We start from the raw sequence: 13,089 nt of genomic DNA on the forward strand, positions 1-13,089 counted from the left end.
TGACACAAATATTCAAACTGGAATACCCTGTGCCACTACACTATGGTGCTCTCTAAGGTTACAACTACCTAGTAGCTCTGCCTGTATTATGCCCTAGCTGGTCCTATAGAAGATGCAGCACTAGCAGCTTCCCCTTGTAGTCTTGCCTGGGATCCAAGTCCTGTGACATGAATAGTAAAAATAAATGAACAAACAGAAATGCCCCCCCAAAAAACAACCCCAAACCCAAACAATTAAACAAAACAAAACAAAACAAAATCATACTTGCAAGATAAACCTGTTTCAATGAATTAGAGCAGTCTCCAGGTTTTGCTAACCTGAAAAGATTACAGGCAGGACCACAAACTGGTGCTGCAAATCTGTAAGACTCAGCAGAGGGTGGGGAAGGCTGTTCGTGTCACACTGCTGATAGGATTTTTGCTTTATTGTTTTCCCACCCTTGTGATTTGAGGGTTAGGCTGCTATGTTGTGCCCATGTTGTTGTCAGCTCTGGACACAGCACCTTGCAAGCAGGCAGTCTCTCACTGAGGGCTGTCCAGATGAGCTCAGTCATAACCTGATCCAAGAGGAAGAGGTGTAGTCTGATGTTCATGTCCCATTGCCTGCACATGGCTCCGCCACCCCATTGTTTTGAGTGTCTCAGTGGAAGTGGATCAGGAAGCTTATCTAAGGCCATCCCCACCCTTTCACTGGCAGCGCTTGTTTGAACACAACACATTTCCCTCCCTCTTCCCTCCTCCCCTCCACTCTGATCCAGAGCTAGCAACCCCTGTTGTTCCTACCAGCACTCTGCTTACAGGGTAAAGAAATTTCATTTTAATTCTTCAAGTGCTACCTGTTTTATTCACTTGAAGCCTGTGACAGGTGCCCCTTTGTTCTTTGGTTTGATATTATCTCAGCCTTGGAGCCTCAGCCAGGCTAAAAAACTTGCACACTAGCAGCAAACTGCCCAAATTAGCATTTTTTTGCTAATTCCAGAGAAATGCAGAGTTGCTGAAGCCCTGCCAGAAACCTGTCAAACTAATGTGCAGTGGGAGAAGTGGATCTAGGGTGAGGAATAGGTTCAACCAAATATGGCACAGAAAATGTCCTTTGTAGACCTTCCTATTCCTCCTTTTAAAGATAGAATCATTCATTTGAAAGTCAGGTGAAGTAATTTAAGACAGAGTCCTTTTTCTAACATGGTTGAAAACTTGCATTTTTCCTGAGATCAATTTTAAGTGTCATTTCCCTTCTGTAAGTTATGAAACCATTAATATTCTGTCTGTAAAACACTTAAAATGCTCAGTATTGTTGGGGTTTTTTAACTCAGTAGTTTCATAATATTTCCTACAACTTTATATTTTCCCACTTTTCAACAATGTGGTTCTCCTATATTAATTTGTCTCTGCTCTGAAGCTCAGAGTTCTTGGGCTTTTTTTCTGACTGTCATGTTAAATATATAGTAAAATATAATTTCTTCTCTCTCTCCCTCTGCTTCATTTTAGTTTCATTTCTTGCCTTGTCTGAAAAATATATGCCACACTCTTACCTAAGTAACTACCTGGCTATTGTTCTAGGTAGAGAGAAGTAAATGGAGTACTTGGTTTTACTTTCCTGTCTTCTGCGTTTGCAATGTATCTAGAAAACACAGACAAAGCAAAGGGTTATATAAACAGTAGATGAGGCATTGTAGGGTGGGTCATATTTTACAACTGGAGTAGCTCAGGAGTGAACTACTATGTGCCAGGAGCAAGGAGGAATTGAGGAAAGAACTGTACATCTGAGTCACTGAGTCACTCCCAGGGTAGTGTTGTTCATGCTCCACCTTTGCTGAAGGCATAAATTTTCAACCCAATGCTTTATCATTTTCATTAGCAATATCATTGAATGCTCATTACTCATTTTGAGTAATGAACTATATTATGCAAGTTTTGGTTACCAATACCTTGTCATGGTATTCAAGAAAGCAGAAGCAAATTGTCACATAAACAAGATTAAACATTTTTAGAGAGGGGAAAATCAAGCAAGGGGGTATAATTTCTGTTAATAAAACTGTTTCTTTTTTGTACATTGCCAGACTTCTGTATTCCCCTGCTACACTGTACATCTTACTGTAGTATGTGTGAAGGATAAGCTAGCAAATCACCATATTATTATAGGTAGGGAAACTGTTTGGAGAACAAGAGCGGGGCATACTGTGATGCTTTCCAAATCAAGGGTTAGTGTTCTGGCTAGGATTTGTTTTTAGTTGCAGTGGATTGCTAAGACCATTCAGTAAACAATAGCAAAAACAGGTTGGAGCTCAGGTTTCCAGTTCCAAATATTCCTTTTGCTTCATCAATTACCTACACTACCAGAAAAAAAGGTTTCAGAAACAAAGGATGAAGCTTCAGACAATGATATGCTGTGTGTCAGAGAGACAGGTTCTCTCATAATTTGCAAACCAGTTTTGAAATGAAAAAGCAAAAATAAGAACCTGAGATTCAATTATGGATTTTAGCTGAACATGTGTTACTATTACCTGCTATTTCTATTATTTTGTAATATAAAGGCTGGGTAGTCTTTCCCTCTCTGATGTTAGTGTATTAACCACCTGATCTAACTTTGAAGGTAGTTCTGCTTTGAGCAGGAGGTCGGACTAGATGACCTCCAGAAGTCCCTTCCAACCTATATTTTTTTAATGATTTTGTCAGCCCTTACTGAAACTCTGTCATCTGACACACTAATGCAAACAATCCTCTGTCTTCCCACCCTCACCTCTCAACAGAAAACCAATTCTCTTTTTCTCAGCCAGACTTCTGTCTCTGTGCAGGCTGAAGTCCAGGTGATGCAGGTAGGTGGCAACCAGAGCCGCAGAGACTGGTGTGGTCTCCCAGTATCCTGTAACTGCACTGACTTCAAAATGCTGGGTGGCTTATGCCTCCCCTGGCAAAGTGCTCAGTAACATGGCTTTTGCAGCACTACCCTCATACCCATACTTTGTTGAATTAAGATTTAGCATAGAGAATAAATATGTTATGTCCCTCTTTGCTAGTGCATCAGTGAATTTTATAGTAGCATAAGAGAAAACAGAATGAAAGATTATGGGTATGAGATCTTTGGTAGGCGTTGAGGGCATCTCTTTTAAATAGAATAAATAGCCCATGTTTTGGACACAACAATGTTAAGTGATGCTAAGCCTAAATCTGAGATTCAGGTTTTAGCAGATTATTATTTTTTGTGGTTCCCTAGAGCTCTGACACATTCTTCTGCTTGTTTCTGAAAAGTCTCATGCTTCTTTGAGCTGATGCCCAAAACTGGTAACTGGCATCACTAGCACCTACACTGGCTGGTTGGCCCTTAAGCAACGTTTTGGGAAATAAACTCTCTATGATGCCTATACTCACTGCTTTACTTATTGGACACATGTCTAGCTTGAGACAGTGCATTAATTAAGTTAGCCCAGAAAAACTTCTAGAAAACACGAAGGGGGAAAAAAGATACTTAGCTTTGACAAGATTGGTTAAGAAATGAGGTTTTTATAAAGAGCAGCTGCAACCTTAAGTGTCATTCTGAGCTTCAGTATTTCTCAGGTAGGATTTATCTGCTGTGCTATGGATATGAAAGCTGGGCTTCAGCATTCCTGGAATGACCCTGCCAGGCAGAGTGAATTCCTTGGGATGAGATGTGATGCTGGCCTGGGGAACGGGCAGCCCAGCCTTTGCTGTTCTTGGTAGCTATTGCTGGTAGCCAGTTGCTGCTGAGCTTTCTGTTGCCTTGGAAGGGCTCTGGCTTGCTTCTGCCTTTCATTCACTCATCTACCCTCCTTTATCTTAAAGTTGATTTCCTGCTTCTCACCCAGTATCAGCGTGGTTTGGAGGAGTCTCAGGTCCATTATCGCATGCCCAACCTTTTAGATATAAATGTAGATGGAGGTGGTAGGGTTGCTCATATTTAATTTTTTATTTCCTGCTTGTTTCTTTTTCCTTCTTCTCTTAGACTAAATATCTTTCATATTTTTTTTATCATGGAGTGTAACACACATGAACTTTTACAAAGTTTGTAGGACTGAAGGTTGTAATAGCAGTGATTAGTAATACTCTCTGGAAATACACTCCTGCACTTTTAGTGTGTTTTTGGCATTTATCAGCAACTGCACGTGATGCCTTTAGACTCATTGTTAGTCTAGGTGACAAGCTCATGGAGGAAAAACATACTCTGCTTGAATGCCCTCTGAAGATGCAGTGTTTTCACTTCTCTAAGCAGCTGTTTCCTTTTGGGCATTCTCTTATCAAGGGGATGTTATGAATTTTAAGTCAGCCTCTTCCCACCTCCCCCATGCTCCAAATTAAAAAAAAAAACAAACACAAAACAACAACTGAAACCCCAAAATCAGCTAGAGAAGAGGTAATTACCTAGCACTCAATCTGCTACAATGTCATAATAGTGATAACAATGATGTTTGGTCTGGATGCCCATAGGGACAAAAGAAATTGCTTATCTTGTGCAGTTGCTAGAGTTTTAATTTTATTGTTTTCACTTCACTTTATTTTGCATGAATAGGAAAAACAGAAAAGCCAAGCATGCTTTGGGCATTTTTGCAGTCTAATAAAAAATGTGTGTTCTTGCCTAGTTCTGTTTAGAATTCCGTAGGATGAAAAATAGTTAGAACTTTTGTACCTCAAAAGCAACAGTGCAACTGTTAATAAGAATTCTTTGCAGAATTTTATTAGCAGAATTTAATTGGCAAAAGTTACTGGTAAGGCAACAGCCCCTCTCATCCTCTGCTCCCAAAGGATCCAAACACTATGATCTGGACAGGGAGATGATCAGACTAGATATTATGGATCAAGTCATAGTGCAGAAAACATCAGTTCAAGACTGTTAAAGTTAATAAGATTTTTCATTAAATACTTGATACCAAGGGAAAAAAAAAAGAAAAAAAGAAAAAAAAAAGAACAACAACAACAAAAAAGAACTAATTTACTTGAGTATCAGCACAATATTCAAACTCAAAATAATCAAATATACTGATTGGAATAGTAATTGGAAAAAAAATACCTTGAGATCTGGGTTTTTTTTCAAAAGTGTGTCATTGGTAGTGAACTTCTTGAACTGGCAAAACTAAATCAAGTGAAAAATTCATCTTCATCAAAAACTGGAATTACGGCCTGCATTAATAAAGCATAAAGTTTAAAAATAAAGATTGACTTGAGTTCGTAACAACTCCCCACCATGATGCCACTCCTGCTTTTATTTTCAGCATAGTCAGCTTCTGTAGCTTGGAGTTCTTTTAATTTTGTACAGTACAGTCAATTTCTTTCTTAAAACATGCATAGCAGAAAACAGAGATTTAAATCTCCTCTTTCCTGCTGTGGCTACACCACTCAAACAAATCGAAATGGGAGAACAATGTGTAAATAAGGATAATAAAATCCTATAATGAATTATTAATGTAACTGGGTCATCACCTGTTGAAGTGGTCCAAGAGTGTGGATTTCTTTTCATGGGTATCTAGGTCTTCTAGATACCCATTCCATTTCCTGCTCTCTCCATTCTCTATTAAGAGTATGACTATGCCTGGAAAGATTGAGAAAAATGCTGCTTTTTTTAAGAATCACAATAGCGTACAGAGGGAGTCAATTATCCTCAGACAGGCACCATTCAAATTCCCAGTAGCAGTAGAAGTGCCAAGAAAACCCCAGAAAGTTAAGCGGCTTTGTTTGGTTTGGAAAAAACACTCAGAAATTTGTTTTTTCATTTATCCCTGATTTCTACAGTATGCTTCATCCTAGCTGGAGCCTGACTGAAGTCACAGTATGTTTCCCTGATCAAGTATATCATTGGAGCCATATGCAGGCATGGGACTTCTAAATGCATTTCAGGCCTGGGCTTCAGGCACAGGAAGCTTTTCTACTGACTTCAGGGTTTTAGATGGGGGTCGATGTGGACTATGATTGTCTGCCAAGTTAAAGTACAGTTCTCATAAGGTTTCCAGATTATCCTATTACTAGGTGGGCAAAAAAAACCTTAAAAAAGTAGTCTCTTGGAATTTGACTTGTCTTCTGGACTGGAAACAGAAGCAATTATACAGAAAGAAAGGCTTGGAGGGGAGACAGTATATGCATCTCAAGGCTGTGAAAAGAGCCAGTTTCAGCTGACTACTGGCAAAATTCCACATGCCTTTCTTTTCTATAGACAGGTTTATCTGTTCCCATATGTTAGGCCCTGCTTCAGTTCCAGATTCATCCTCGTTCATTCGTTTGACCGCATCTGTCTTACTAGTGCTCTGCCTTGCGAATTAAGAGACATTAAAACTGCAGTCAGTTATTTCTATGATTTCTCACTCTCAGAATACAACAAACTCACTATGAAGCTTTTTCTGTGCCTTGCATGTGCATATCAAATATGTGGAAGTGAAAGTAAAGAGGTAGTGCATGCCCAAAAAGGTCTTCTTGGCTTTCATGAGTGCTTATGACTTTTCAGAAAGAAAAAATATTGAACATTTCTCAAAGCAGCAGCTGCACAAATGGCTCCCACACTGGGAGAAGGAAATATATGTTCTAATCCCTGAATTGCTGATCCATGCCTAAATATCTGCCTAAATTGAAACCTCGGAGGGAAATACCTGTTAGCCTTCAGGACCATTGAAATGATAAAATCTCCTTGGGGTTTTCAAAGTTTCTTTTTTTCCTATAAGTTTTGTTTTTGAAGCCCATTATTTGCCCCAAGGCAAGTATTCTCCTAACACTTTACTGTCTTTCGGTAAACATAAATTGACCATTGATTTCGGTAGTACCCTGGAAAACTGATGGATCAGCAAACATGGAATGCTAAAATACTTTTATATGTTAAGATTATTTGTCTTCCCCCCAACATTGTAATGTTAAACTATTCCTGAAAATTCACAGGCTAGGATAAATATATAATAAAACTTGTGGAAAAATGGGGAAGGTGAGAAATAACACAGTCAGCATTATGTCAGCTGACATTTCAGCATTGTCAGCTCAGTTTTAGAGCTCTTCTCAAATATCTGCCAATGTTTTTTCATCCATAGCTCAAGGGAATACCAGGAGCTGTGTGCCTTCTCAGACTTGTCTGATCATCATCTGCATGATCTTTTGTACATCTCCATGGAAGAGCATGTGTGATTATCTAACCCCTTTCCATTTCTGTTGGAGTAATATGGCATCTTATCACACAGCATTTAGGTCTATAACCTGCCAGCCAAAATAGGGTCTATAAATAGGTCCTAATCTTGTGTCCCTCATTCCTATAGCAGGTTCTAGTGAAGTGCAGAACTGTTAATAGATGTGCATAGTTGATTTACCATCAGGTGGTCCGACATATTTGTACTCTTGAATTATGAATAAAACTTAATTTCTCAGGACTTAAATACATCATTAGAAAATTACTAAGAGCATTTTTCTCACCTTCATATCTGCATAATGAAATTCACTTCAGCATTGTACCCTCCCTATATATATAGATCCCATAGCAAGTTGAGAGGGTGTCCAAAAGCTGTATAATAGGAGTGCACATGCAGATCTACAGGAGGGGGAAAGAGTATCTGGACTTTTCCATCAAGATTAATGCTTTTGAGTTTTGAGTGTGCATTCCAGCTTTCAAATACCTGTGTAAAAACACAGATGACTCTCAAGCAGACATTGTTCTGAAGGATCTGATATGAGTCTTATTTTAAATCCGTAGAAATTATCCATAAACATCAGCAAAAATTGAACTGAACTATAAACACAAGGTTTGGTGTTTGTATTTCCTTTTGAAATAATCATCTGAGTGAAGACTCCAAAAAACAACAACATGGCATTAATTTCTGCAATCTGAAGAAATTGTTCTGTCTCTTACCTTGTCATTTTCACCCTGGTTTTGGAATTGTTGAGACCACAAGCAAGCATTGGCAATGTGTAAACGGACATGCTACAAGATCCTAAACTGTTAATTCTAAGGCCTCACTTTTTCAGCCTAATTCCTCTTTCCAGAGGTATGTGCATTCCTTCTTGTACTCCTGTTTCCCCATACACACTGTGTGTTTCCCAGCCATAGGCACACCTCTGCAGCCTCTTTGACTTCCATCCCTTGGGTCTTTGCATTTTTTCCTCCCCTTTCTTCCCACACTGGATATCTGGAACATCTTGACTATCTGGAATACAGTACCTGGGTGGCTGGAACACCTCCGTCAATGAAAACAAAGAAGCATCTCTAAGAGATTATGTAGGAGTAAAGGATCTTGTCAGTGGAACAGGTGAACTGCTGAGATCCCTTCTAGTTCTGGTTCTCTGGTTTTCATTGAAACTTAGAACATTCAACAAATGCTCAAAGGATCAATTTGATTTGTATAACCACTTTTTATGAAAGAAAGATAAACACATTCGTTAAAGGTGATCAGATATGCTAGCTATAAAATATGAACTGTCACTTTAGACTGTTAAGTTTGTTAATGCAGCATAAAATCTGTAAAGTACAAATCAGAGGCATAGCAGTTTTTTCTTCCTATTTAAATTAAGTAACAGGGATTCTGTAAGTAGCATCAGGAATGGTTGAGACATTTTGTAGTTGCTGTCCTGTATAATTTGATCTATAATTTTTTAAGCAATTATAGCCATCACAAGTGAAATCTTTTATTGACAGGATTTTTGGTTAGGTTGGTATTAAGATGTGGAATTAATGCTTTAAATACAAATACTGTACACAAGCAATTTTGAAAATTGTTCTTATTAAAGAACTACAATGGTAATATTTGTTATTATTTGATATTATCATCATAAATAAACTTTGAAATAAGATGGAGAGTGTAAAATATTTCTGCTGTAAATATGGCCAACTGCTTCTTTTCCTTCTGTCATTCTAATTACTCTTTATGTCTCCAAAAATGAACCATGGAACACTAACCTTGTCTGGTTGTTCTCTCATGCCTCCTTCTCAGCAGGATCAGGGGAGAAAATAAAATGAAAAAAGCTCACGGGTTGAGATAAGGGCAGGGCAATCATTCATCAGTTATCATTATGGGAAAGCAGGCTTGACTTGGGGAAAATTAATTTATTTTATTTCCGATTAGAAACAGACTAACATAGTGATTAACAAAAACAAAAATAAAAGCACCTTCTTCCATATCTTCTTTCTTCCAAGGCTCAACTTCCTTCCTTTGTTCTTGACTCTTCCGCCTCCTTCTCCCTCACCTGGAGTGTTACAGGGGGATGGGAGCTTGTAGTCTGTTCATGAAACTACTTCTCTGTCATTCTCTCCTTCTTATGCTGTTCCCCTGGTCCAGTGTGGTGTATCTCCCATGGGAGACAGTCCTTCATAAAGTCCTTCATAAAGGTCCAATATGGCTCCTTGCCATGGGCTTCAGTTCTTCATGAACTGCTCCAGTTTGTGTCCTCTCCATGGGGTACAGTCCTTCAAGAACAACTGCTCCAGGGTAGGTTCCCTGCAGGGTCACAGCTCCTGCCAGAAGATCTGCTTCAGTCCATGACCTGCAACTTCCTTCAAGACACATCCAGTGCTCTCGCCTGGGATCCTCCATGAAATGCAGGTGGATCTCTGCTCCACCATGGACCTCCATGGGCTGCAGGGGGACCGCCGGCCTCACCATGGTCTTCACTGCAGACTGCAGGGGAATCTCTGCTCCGACACGCAGAGCACCTCCTTCTCCTCCTTCTTCACTGAACTTTGTGTCTGCAGGTTTGCTTCTCTCACGTTTTTCTCACTCCTCTCTCTCATAACACCTTTACCCTTTCTTGAATACCAACATTGCTGATGGGGTCAGCTTCACACAGTGATGGGTCTGTACTGGAGCTGTCGGAAATGGCTCAGTCCAACACGGGGCAGTTCCTGGTCTCTTCTCACAAAAACCACCCCTGTAGCCCCACTACTACAAAAACCTTGCTATGTATATTCAGTACATAAACATATATCAAAGTTACATTTCTTTCCTCCTCTTATTCTCTGTAGATTCATCAATAAAGTATGGAAGTTTAAATACGTTTATCTGTTTCCAAGATCTTACTGTTCTATAAGTATTTTTCATTACTGATGTTGGCATTTGTTTTATTTTTGTGGTGAAAATGGGATGCAGAGCATTTATCTTGTATGTCATATGATACTGTGTACGTTGCCTACTTAGAGTATTATCATGTTCTAAAAAGACATTATAAGTTTTAGTCTTCTCCTTGTCATCAAAAATTCATGTTGTTCTTGAGTGCATCACAGGTTCCTACAGGTTACAGCAAGATTGTATTGCTAGTCTATTTTTGCAGTGATCAGAAAGGATTTGTCAAAAAAAAAGATCATAGAACATTTTAGGCTTTAATAATTCCTGTCTTTTCTCACCACTGAAATAAAGGGTGAGCCGTGTAACTGTTAGTGTTGAGTGTAAGAAAGACTCAGTGGATCAATTAACTTCAGGGACCCAGTGGTCATGAATCTGAATCATGCTGGTTTTTGCTGTGTCTGGCTTTCTTTGATCCCACTCTCACTTGAAGAGAGAAGTCTCGCGTTGTCTCTCTTTTCTTTGCTTTCAAAATAGTATATGTTAACTCTGATGACAATGATGCTAGAAGATAGAGTTCTTATGGAGGAAGCCTAGCATCCTCTGAATTTCCCCCTGCCTTGTAGCCTGAATAGGGAACAAAAACATGACGTCCTGCCCATTTTCTTCAGCATAACCAGCAGAGAAATTCCTCCTGTTGCAGTAGAAGATCAGACTAATATTTGCTAGTATGGCAGGAAGTTCTGATAACTGTTTCAGTCCATGCCAAAAACCAATTCTGAGTTTACACTTTTCTTCAAAGATATTTATTTCTGCTTCAAGATGTCTGCTTCATTATATAGCTCATAGTCTTAGATAAATATATTATGAATTTTCTCGGGGGATTTTTAAGCTTTCTCTCTTCATCAAACTTGATAAATGACAATCACTAGAGCCACAAGATCTCAAGTTTCAAATTTAGTTAAAAGACATAACTGCAAGATTATTGTAATGAAATAATATATATTCATACATACTTATTGGTATAAAAGATTCTTTAATGGAAATGCAGTATTTGGTAACTGATGTAAAAGAAATACTGTGATCCCACAAGTATCACTAGATCTTATGCAAACAAGTTATTAATGAGAGGTTTTCTCTCTTAGTTCTACACAATGTCCTGAAGATAATACGTACTCTTCCTATAGAGTGGAACATAAGAAGAGTACAGGATAGAGATTGATCTGCTGGAAAGCAGCATTTCAGAGAAGGACCTGGGAGTCCTGGTGGACAATAGGCTGACCATGAGTTAGCAATGTGCCCTTGTGGCCAAGAAGGCCAACAGTATCCTGGAGTGCATTAGGAAAGTATGACCAACAGTTTGAGGGAAATTATCCTCCCTCTCTACTCTGCCCTTGTGAGGACGCATCTGGAGTACTGCATCCAGTTCTGGGCTCCGCAGTTTAAGAAGGACAAGGAATTACTGGAGAGAGTCCAGCAGAGTTCTACAAAGATGTTTAGGGGTCTGGAGTGTCTTTCTTATGAGGAAAGCAATAGCAAAACCAACCAACCAAAACCCAAGTAATCTGTCTCCAGATAAGTCTTTTTCATCTCATATATGTTTCTTACTATCTCTAAACTTTTTTTTGAATGATGAAGAAGTAAATGCTGGACCAAAGAAAAGCATACTGAATGTCAGGGAAGGTAAAGTCCTGAGGAGGACAAACAAAGCAATGTCATGTAGAAGGAGGGGATAAATGAAGAGGCATTCACTGGTGATGGAGAGGGGAAAGAGAAGCTAAGAAACAGAACTGTAAGAAAAGTTGGAGATGGAAGAAGACTGAGAACACTTTACAGAGATCTATTGCACAATGTACCCAATTTGCACGTTTGCATGTTTGCTTCCTTCACCCGCATACCTTTTTCAGCAATTAAAAGAAAAAAAACTTTGCTTGATTTAAAGGGCTGCCCTGTTTGTTAATCATGATTCTATTATTTTTGAATTAGTATATACCTGTAACTTTAATCTTGTGGAAGAGTGTCTGATTTCAGAAATATCTCCATTGATAGCCATGAAGTAAAGTGCCATTTGAGATAAGTAATTGTGCCACCATATTCCACCTTTCTTCCATTATTTCGTGGGGCTCATTTCACTAGACTGCATGCTCTGTCTCTCACAAGCTTGCCTGCATCACATAGCTCTATTAGACTCTCCTTGTGACTCCCTATTTATAACCATCTAAGTATAGAAATATTTGATCACATATTAGCAGTTATATGATGTGAGAAACTATTTGTATCCCTGTATCAGCTATTTTCTCTCATACAAGGCAGAGCAAGTTGCAGTGCTGCAGTACTTTTTCAGGAAGGAGAGGAGATATATTGTCTGTGCAACTGTAACTGCATCCAATGAAGAGATAAGAGTGCTGTTTCAGGCTGTTGTACAGTGCACTTTCTGCTGGCAAACAATTGTCCCTTTATGTTTCAGCAGAACTTGTAAATTATTTCATAAGAAATACTGTGTAATTTTAAGAAGGATCATCTGAAACATTTATTATATTTATTTATTATAATTAGCATAAGATAGCAAGTAAATGTTGTAGTATTGAAAGCTCACTCCTCTAAAAAAAGGTATCCGAGCATAATTCTCAATTTATCTTCCAAATTCTTTACTCTCACAGTGTTATGGGAAGAATATAGATTGCAAGATGTAAGGAGAGGGAAGCTTTCAGGCTTGCATGTGTAGCTATTGCTCTCATTAGGTTTCAGTGTGGAGTCACTGGGCTTCATTTGGCTGAACACATCTGACATTTTCCTTCTCATTTGAACAGAGATATGGTTAGACTTCAGTGATTACATACACTTCAGTAGAGGCAAAATAATTCAGTCTTCGATCTGCAGATTTCCGGAGGCAGCAAGGCAAGTAGAAACATTTTTCTTTCCTATTCTTGATCAGGCTTTTTATCAACCATGTGGAACTACTTTTGTTTGCTCAGCCACAGTTAGACTGAGGTACAGTTTAATAAGATCCATGTGTTATAAGGATTTTTAAGCCAAATGCTGGAGACTCTTCTCATTCCATGCTGGAACGCAATGTAAATCCTGCACACATATATATGTGCACATGCACACAAGTGTGT

Source organism: Nesoenas mayeri (assembly GCF_963082525.1).
Source record: "Nesoenas mayeri genome assembly, chromosome: 3".
Lineage (NCBI taxonomy): Eukaryota > Metazoa > Chordata > Aves > Columbiformes > Columbidae > Nesoenas > Nesoenas mayeri.